The sequence below is a fragment of the Sphaeramia orbicularis genome, chromosome 7 (assembly GCF_902148855.1).
Source record: "Sphaeramia orbicularis chromosome 7, fSphaOr1.1, whole genome shotgun sequence".
Taxonomy (NCBI): domain Eukaryota; kingdom Metazoa; phylum Chordata; class Actinopteri; order Kurtiformes; family Apogonidae; genus Sphaeramia; species Sphaeramia orbicularis.
This window is the reverse complement of record NC_043963.1, coordinates 14,912,658-14,919,702: the sequence shown is the minus strand read 5'-3', so window position 1 is coordinate 14,919,702 and position 7,045 is coordinate 14,912,658.

Here is a 7,045-nt window from a genome sequence, read left to right as displayed (position 1 = left end):
AAACCCTAAATGGACTGCACAACAAAGAGGCTAACCAGAGACGTCAAAGGTCAAATTACAGGCAGTGAAGTAGAGCCTGAACGCACCACAGACCATGCAAATGATCCCCACATAATGTGACTGTGTTTTAGCTGTTTGCTGGAAACTCAGCAACCTGCATAAAGTCAGTTATTGTTAACAGCTAATGGATAAAAGTAAAAGAAGAGGAGTGATGCGTAGTTCAAGGCAGCAGTCCAAGCTAGCGTAAATGAATGAACAAAACCCTCTAATAGGCATGTGGAGCCACAGCGTGCGATCCATATGATGGCTATCAATAATTCATTCCTGGCTTTGGCCTTTTGGGAGACATTAAGGTAATATGAAGAGCAGTCAGGCCAAATGGTTTGCAAATCCTTTTTAAGCAGGATACACGGTATCATTTACCTGATTTCTGCACAAGTAGCAACTTTATAGAGAGTCAAACTGTTTTAGATAAGCACAATCAGAGACACTTGTGTTTCATTTTATTTGATGTTGTTAGAACATTATGTGTGGCCAAGGATAATAATATCAAAACAAATTGATCAGGTTTACACTGGGAGGTTTTTTTTTTTGGTTTGTTTTGCTGGTGTAAATGACCAAAATATAAAAGGTAATACTGAGATCAAATTGATTCCCAGGAAAAAAAAAAATGCAAACCTCTGTTTATTATGGGTTTTGTTTTAGTCAACTAAACTGATAACAAAAGAATTTTTTTAATATAAGAGAGAGACTGAGAGGTTCTTTTGTGACATCCTTGCAGACTTTTTCTCTGGTAAACCCACAAAATATTTAGGTTTCAGAGTAAAAAAGTGCTTTTATTAATGTTAAAAGAACAGACTATTTCTTGGATTAATGTCACCACCGACACTATTAGTCATTTTAAAAATATATTTGTGTTTTTTCTGTGCTAAACTTGCAATTTAGCTTTGTTTAGTGTGAGAAAAGGATTATCACTTGTTAATATATATAAATACATAGTGAGTAATTTTTATGTAAATGTAAACCTCCTTAAATAAACATCTGAACATAATGTATGTTGAACTGTCATGTGGTTTTAAAACACTCTAATGTGAGTATAGATGTTATTAGGTTAATATATTGTTCCGTCAAATACATGTTTTTATTTTTTTGTTGTGAAGTGACCAAACATAAGAGTTGACATTAAAATTAAACAGACCACCAGAAAAAAATCTGCTACTAGTGTAATTTGTTTTCATATTTAATTAGAGTTATGCTTTAATTACAATTATGAAAAGACCATGTTTGGTGTAAATATTACCACAGACATTGGGAGTCATTTTGTCATATATTTGTAAACATTTTCTGCATTAAAACTGTAAATTCTTAGATTTAGGCACCAAAATCCCTTTGTTAAAGGTCAGTAAAAGATTATCAGTTGGTATAAATATTTATTAATACATACTGAGTCATTTTTTGTTAATAAACATATGAACATTAACATTAATAAACATATGAAAACACTATGATGTGGACATACATGTAATGAGATGTATATATTATTGCATCAAATGACAAAATGTAGAAGGTGAAATTAATATTAAAGAAGTTGCCATTTAAGTCACTCTTTTTTTCCTTTTTTTTTTTTTTTTTTTTTACACATTTTCAAATATTTTATGCATTAAAACTTCACGTTTTCAGACTTAGATAATGAAATTGCTTTATTTAGGATCAGGAAAAGATTATCATTTGGTATAAATTTAACAAAATACACAGTCACTCTTTTTTTTTTTATAGCGTCTTTGTGAACTGTTTCTGGATTAATAAAGCCATGGTATATATTTTTTAATCCTGACCAAGCATCAGTATGTATTGTGGAACCATAAAACTCCATAAATTAGCATATTGACATAATTTCTGTTGATAAGTGCTTTTTTGATTTGCCTTTTTTTTAAATTTTGCTTTTTTTTTTGTTTTGTTTTTCTCTTTTGTGCTTTGTTTATGCTCCACTATTGTTGCTGTAAATCTGGAATTTCCCCTTGTAGGATTAATAAAAGACTATCTTATCTTATCTTATCTTATCTTATCTTATCTTATCTTATTCTATTGTATTTTATCTTATATTATTTTATTGTATTTTATCGTATCTTACATCAACTTATTTTTTCTTATCTTATCTTCACGTATCTTATCTTATCTTATCTTATCTTATCATATTTTATCGTATTTTATTGTGTCTTATTTTATCTTATCTTATCTTGTCTTATCTTATCTTAGTGTATTTTATTGTGACTTATCTTATCTTATCTTATCTTATCTTATCTTATCTTATTTTATTGTATTTTATCTTATCTTATCTTATCTTATCGTATTTTATCGTATTTTATTGTGTCTTATCTTATCTTATTTTATTGTATTTTATCGTATCTTATCTTATCTTAACTTATTTTATCTTATCTTATCTTCACGAATCTTATCTTATCGTATTTTATTGTATTTTATTGTGTCTTATCTTATCTTATCATATTTTATTGTATTTTATCTTATATTATTTTATTGTATTTTATCGTATCTTATCTTTACTTATTTTCTCTTATCTTATCTTATCTTATTTTATCGTATCTTATCTTATCATATTTTATCGTATTTTATTGTGACTTATCTTATTTTATTGTATCTTATCTTATCTTATCTTATTTTATCGTATTTTATTGTGTCTTATCTTATCTTATTTTATTGTATTTTATCGTATCTTATCTTATGTTAACTTATTTTATCTTATCTTCACGTATCTTATCTTCACGTATTTTATCGAATTTTATTGTGTCTTATCTTATCTTATCTAAGATATTAAGAAACTCTGATGTTGCTGTGGACATTATGAGATAAATATATTATCGCTTCAATAAGGATGGTGAATCTGTGGTTTGCAGAAATATACAACAGCAACTTTTTATTTACTAAAATGGAAGAAATAAGGAGCAGAATCCATACTCGGAGGTAAGCACAAGCCAAAACAATAATTCCACATGGACAATTTGTCTAAAAGTCATGATAACCCGATTAGACTGACACAAACTGTAGCTCAGATGTGCTTCACACTTTTCCACATTGACAGCTGCTGATAGTTTGATGTTGGAACTTCCTCTGTAAGTATCATCACCCCGGCCCATGTGGTTCTGGTTCCGCCATCATACTTTGTTATCTTTACTCACCCCCAGAAAAACACAGCTTCAGCATTAATAGGCCTAATTGGCTTTTCAGAGATATTTTGATTTGTTCTCTCAGTTTGGACGGCCATATGGATATGATTTGTTTAGAGAAACAGGCTTCCATTCACACACAAACACACACAAACGGTCAATTGAATTCATATGCTAAAAGTTAGCGGTGGATAGCAGTCTTTAATGGTTACCTAAAGTGGAGCCAAGGGGAAAGATTTTCCTGAAAATGGTTTTCCGAGTGGGAACAACACAGAACATCTTTGCAACCAATGTGCAGCTGATTATTTCTGGATGTCACCTAGTTTTCCCTCCATGTGTGCTGAGCGTGTAGTCTCTAATAGAACAAAGGCAGTAAACTAAGGGTTTACTGTAAAAGCACACAAATTCAGACAAATCTTTTACATCTGTATGTCATTTTTGTCTTGTTTTTGTCTTTTATATCGTTTGTGTCTTGTTATGTGTTTGCATCATGGTCTGGTCTGAAAGAACGAATAAGACAAATAACATTATACAGTCACGGAAAATATTATTAGACCCTTAAAAGTCATGAAAAACAATGGTTGTGCAATCAAGTACTAACTCCTCTGTGTATCATATGACTAAAACAGACGAAAAAGAAAACATGGAATGCCTAAAAGCACTGTTTTATCAGTACAATGCCATAGATATTGATGGAAGAACTGAAGTGATTTTGGTTATTATCAAGAAAACCATGGAAAATGGATAGATATCAGCTCTGAAATTAAACTCTTATGAGTTATTTTTGTTGTTATCATTATATTTGTCCAAACAAATGTACCTTCAGTTGTACCAGGCATTAAAATGAACAAGAAACTGAAGAAAACAAGGGTGGCCTACTCATTTTTTCCACGACTGTAGACATGCAAACAAAAACAGCAGATTGTGTTTTAGTGACTGAAAAAAATCAGGGATGAGAAAAAAAATCCTGCATTCTTACCAATTTAAGCTGCCCTACAAAAATGAATAACTAAATCAAATAAACAAGAAAATCATTCACACTTGTAACCCTCAGAAATGGTTTACCCAAATAGAAATATACCAATGCACTGGGGAATCTTCTTTTTATGTGTTATTGTCGCATTCATTTTGACTGAAATCAGCTCTGATATTGAGACATATTTAAACTAAAATAACAAGTCTGTGGGAATAAAAATAAAATGAATATGAAAGTAAAGAGCAGATACTTGAAAAGACTTTTTAACCTGTTTAACCCTGACCGTATTTTCAGGGGAAAAACGCCTAAAAACACATACCCGAAGTAAATGAAGAATTACTTCACAATAATAAGGTTCATATGGATGTTCTTGGTGTCTATGGACATTTAGAGACCTATTGTCTAAAATATTGTATCTATTACTATGCCTGAGTAAATTGTAACAAACTAAAAGAGAAATTAGAATTTTTTATCCTCGCCTGTTTTTTTTCGGCTGGATTGACGATGATATGCATAAATTAATTGCTCGTGTCAGAGATTTTTAATAGCGTATATTTCACCCCACAAAGATTAAAAATCATGTTTGAACATTAAAGTTTGCACTAAAATACACTTTTGATGTACTTTTATTAACATTAGGGTCGAAACTTTGAGCAAAAGTTGAAAAAAACATCAATTGTCCTGATTTATTATATTTTTATAGTAGATGAATATTAATATAATTTTTTCGGTTTTTAACGGATGCATTAGTATGAAGTATTTATAGTGTCTTGTAGTGTCTAATAGTAATTATAGAATCAGGCTTTTTTGAATCTGTTTAAATGTAGTAGTATTTATAGTAACTCACAGAATGAAAATTATGATAGTTATTATTGACAGTTAAAATTTCCACCTGTAATAAAGTATAGCATCCTGCCAGTTAAGCATAATATATACTTTTGCATGTATTTGTAATAAATAAATAAATAAATAAATAAAATACAACAACAAGGCTTCATTCCATACAGGGTCATTTCTGCTTAAATAGCAGAAATTAAAAATAATGGCCTGATTCTAATACAATCCTCCACCAAATAAAGGCCTGATACTTCCATCACCCAGCAATATTTTAGGAAATACTTGTAGCACAGTTTTAACATCTTAAACAGAGCAGATCAAAATGAAGTAACAGTTTTCTTATGAACCCATAAAGACCCAGTGCTACTTTTTTGGCAGTTTGCAAATGAATTTTCCTCTATATATACCCTTTTCTTAACTGTTTTTTGCAATATTATCCCGTTTGTTTTGCATTTCTTCTGTAAAAATCTGATATATTTCTATATTTAATTCACTGATCATGTAGATGTTCATAAAATCTTGGAGTAAATTCAAAGGTTATATCAGAAACAGAGAAAACTGAAGATACAGTGACTTTTCAGCAAAATATGTCATTAACTGAACATAAACCAAGTGTCTCCATCCGCTGTCATCGATCCAACTCTATGCGTTTTATTGGTGAATCAATGCTGTAGAAGATGACGGTGTTTCCATGGTAACGACGGAGCCTCTGAACGTTCAAACGGGTCATATCTGATGAACTTGAAACGATGAATAACTGTATTTTACACCAATTATTTACATGTACTGATAAGATTAGTGGATCAATAGGTATTAAACATTTTAGATCAGTAGATGGTTTTGGACGACAGTGAATGTTTGGGCTTTTATGGGTTAAATAGAGGATATTAGAAACTCTAACACAAACGTCTATCTAATAAAGGCCTGGTACCTGCAACATTTCACCAACATTTGACTAAATACTTGTATTGCATTACCTTTAACATGTCAAACAGATTTGAAACACCACAAGGTTTGGTACTAAACAGGATAATTTCTATTAATTAAACAGAAGAATCTATTAATAAAGGCCTGATACCTTTTGTACGTGAGGAAATACTCGTAATGGGTCAAAACACGGTATTCGAAATCTCTCTGACAGGTCATTTTAGTGTCAATTTCATAAATAATTGTTGCTAAATGACCCACATTTTTACTTTTAAATTCATTTTTCCTTTAGTTGGACCATAAGAGATTATCCAAAACAAGGAGCTACTTTATATTGAAATAGATGTTGCAATGGCAATCAATTAAAGTTCACTCTATGTCTTTTGACCCTAATACAGAGTGGATCAAAATGAGGTTTCATACAAAAACAGAATACTGTTACTTATTAAACAGAGAGATTTAGAAATAAAGGCCTCACTCTAATACACATTTCTAGCAAACTACGGCCTGGTACCTACCACAGCTGAGCCAGTTTTTGAGTAAATCTTTGTAATGTTATAACAGTTTTAGATAAAAACCCAAACTTTAGCCTGTTTTGTGCTTTTTTTGTTTGTCTTTTTTTTTATTATTATTATTTTCAAGCAGCATTATCTTATCAGAATTTCACATCATGTATATAGCTTCTGTATGCAAAGAAAAAACAAAATCAAAACAAACACATAGTCATACAGGGGAGCAATGACAGAAACAACAATATACACAGGAACTAAAATAGAGTTAACCCTTTCATGCATGAATTATGCAAACCTTAGTCAATATTTTTTCTTGAGTGATTTTATTCCTCTTTAGGCATGAAAAAAACAATGCAATTGATTTTTTTTTTTTTTTTTAATGAACGTTTTTTTCATGGAGTTACAAAAATGTCCACTCAGCTGGTCATCATGCGATTAATTTTTGAAGAAAGGTAACTTGTATTTAAAACCCATCATCAGAAAGTAAGATAAGATAAGATAAGATAAACTTTATTGATCCACCAAGGGGGAATTTGAAGTGTGTACAGCAGTGCAAGACAGTATGCACCAATACAATAGAAAAATAAAGGGATAAAAATATAAACAATATA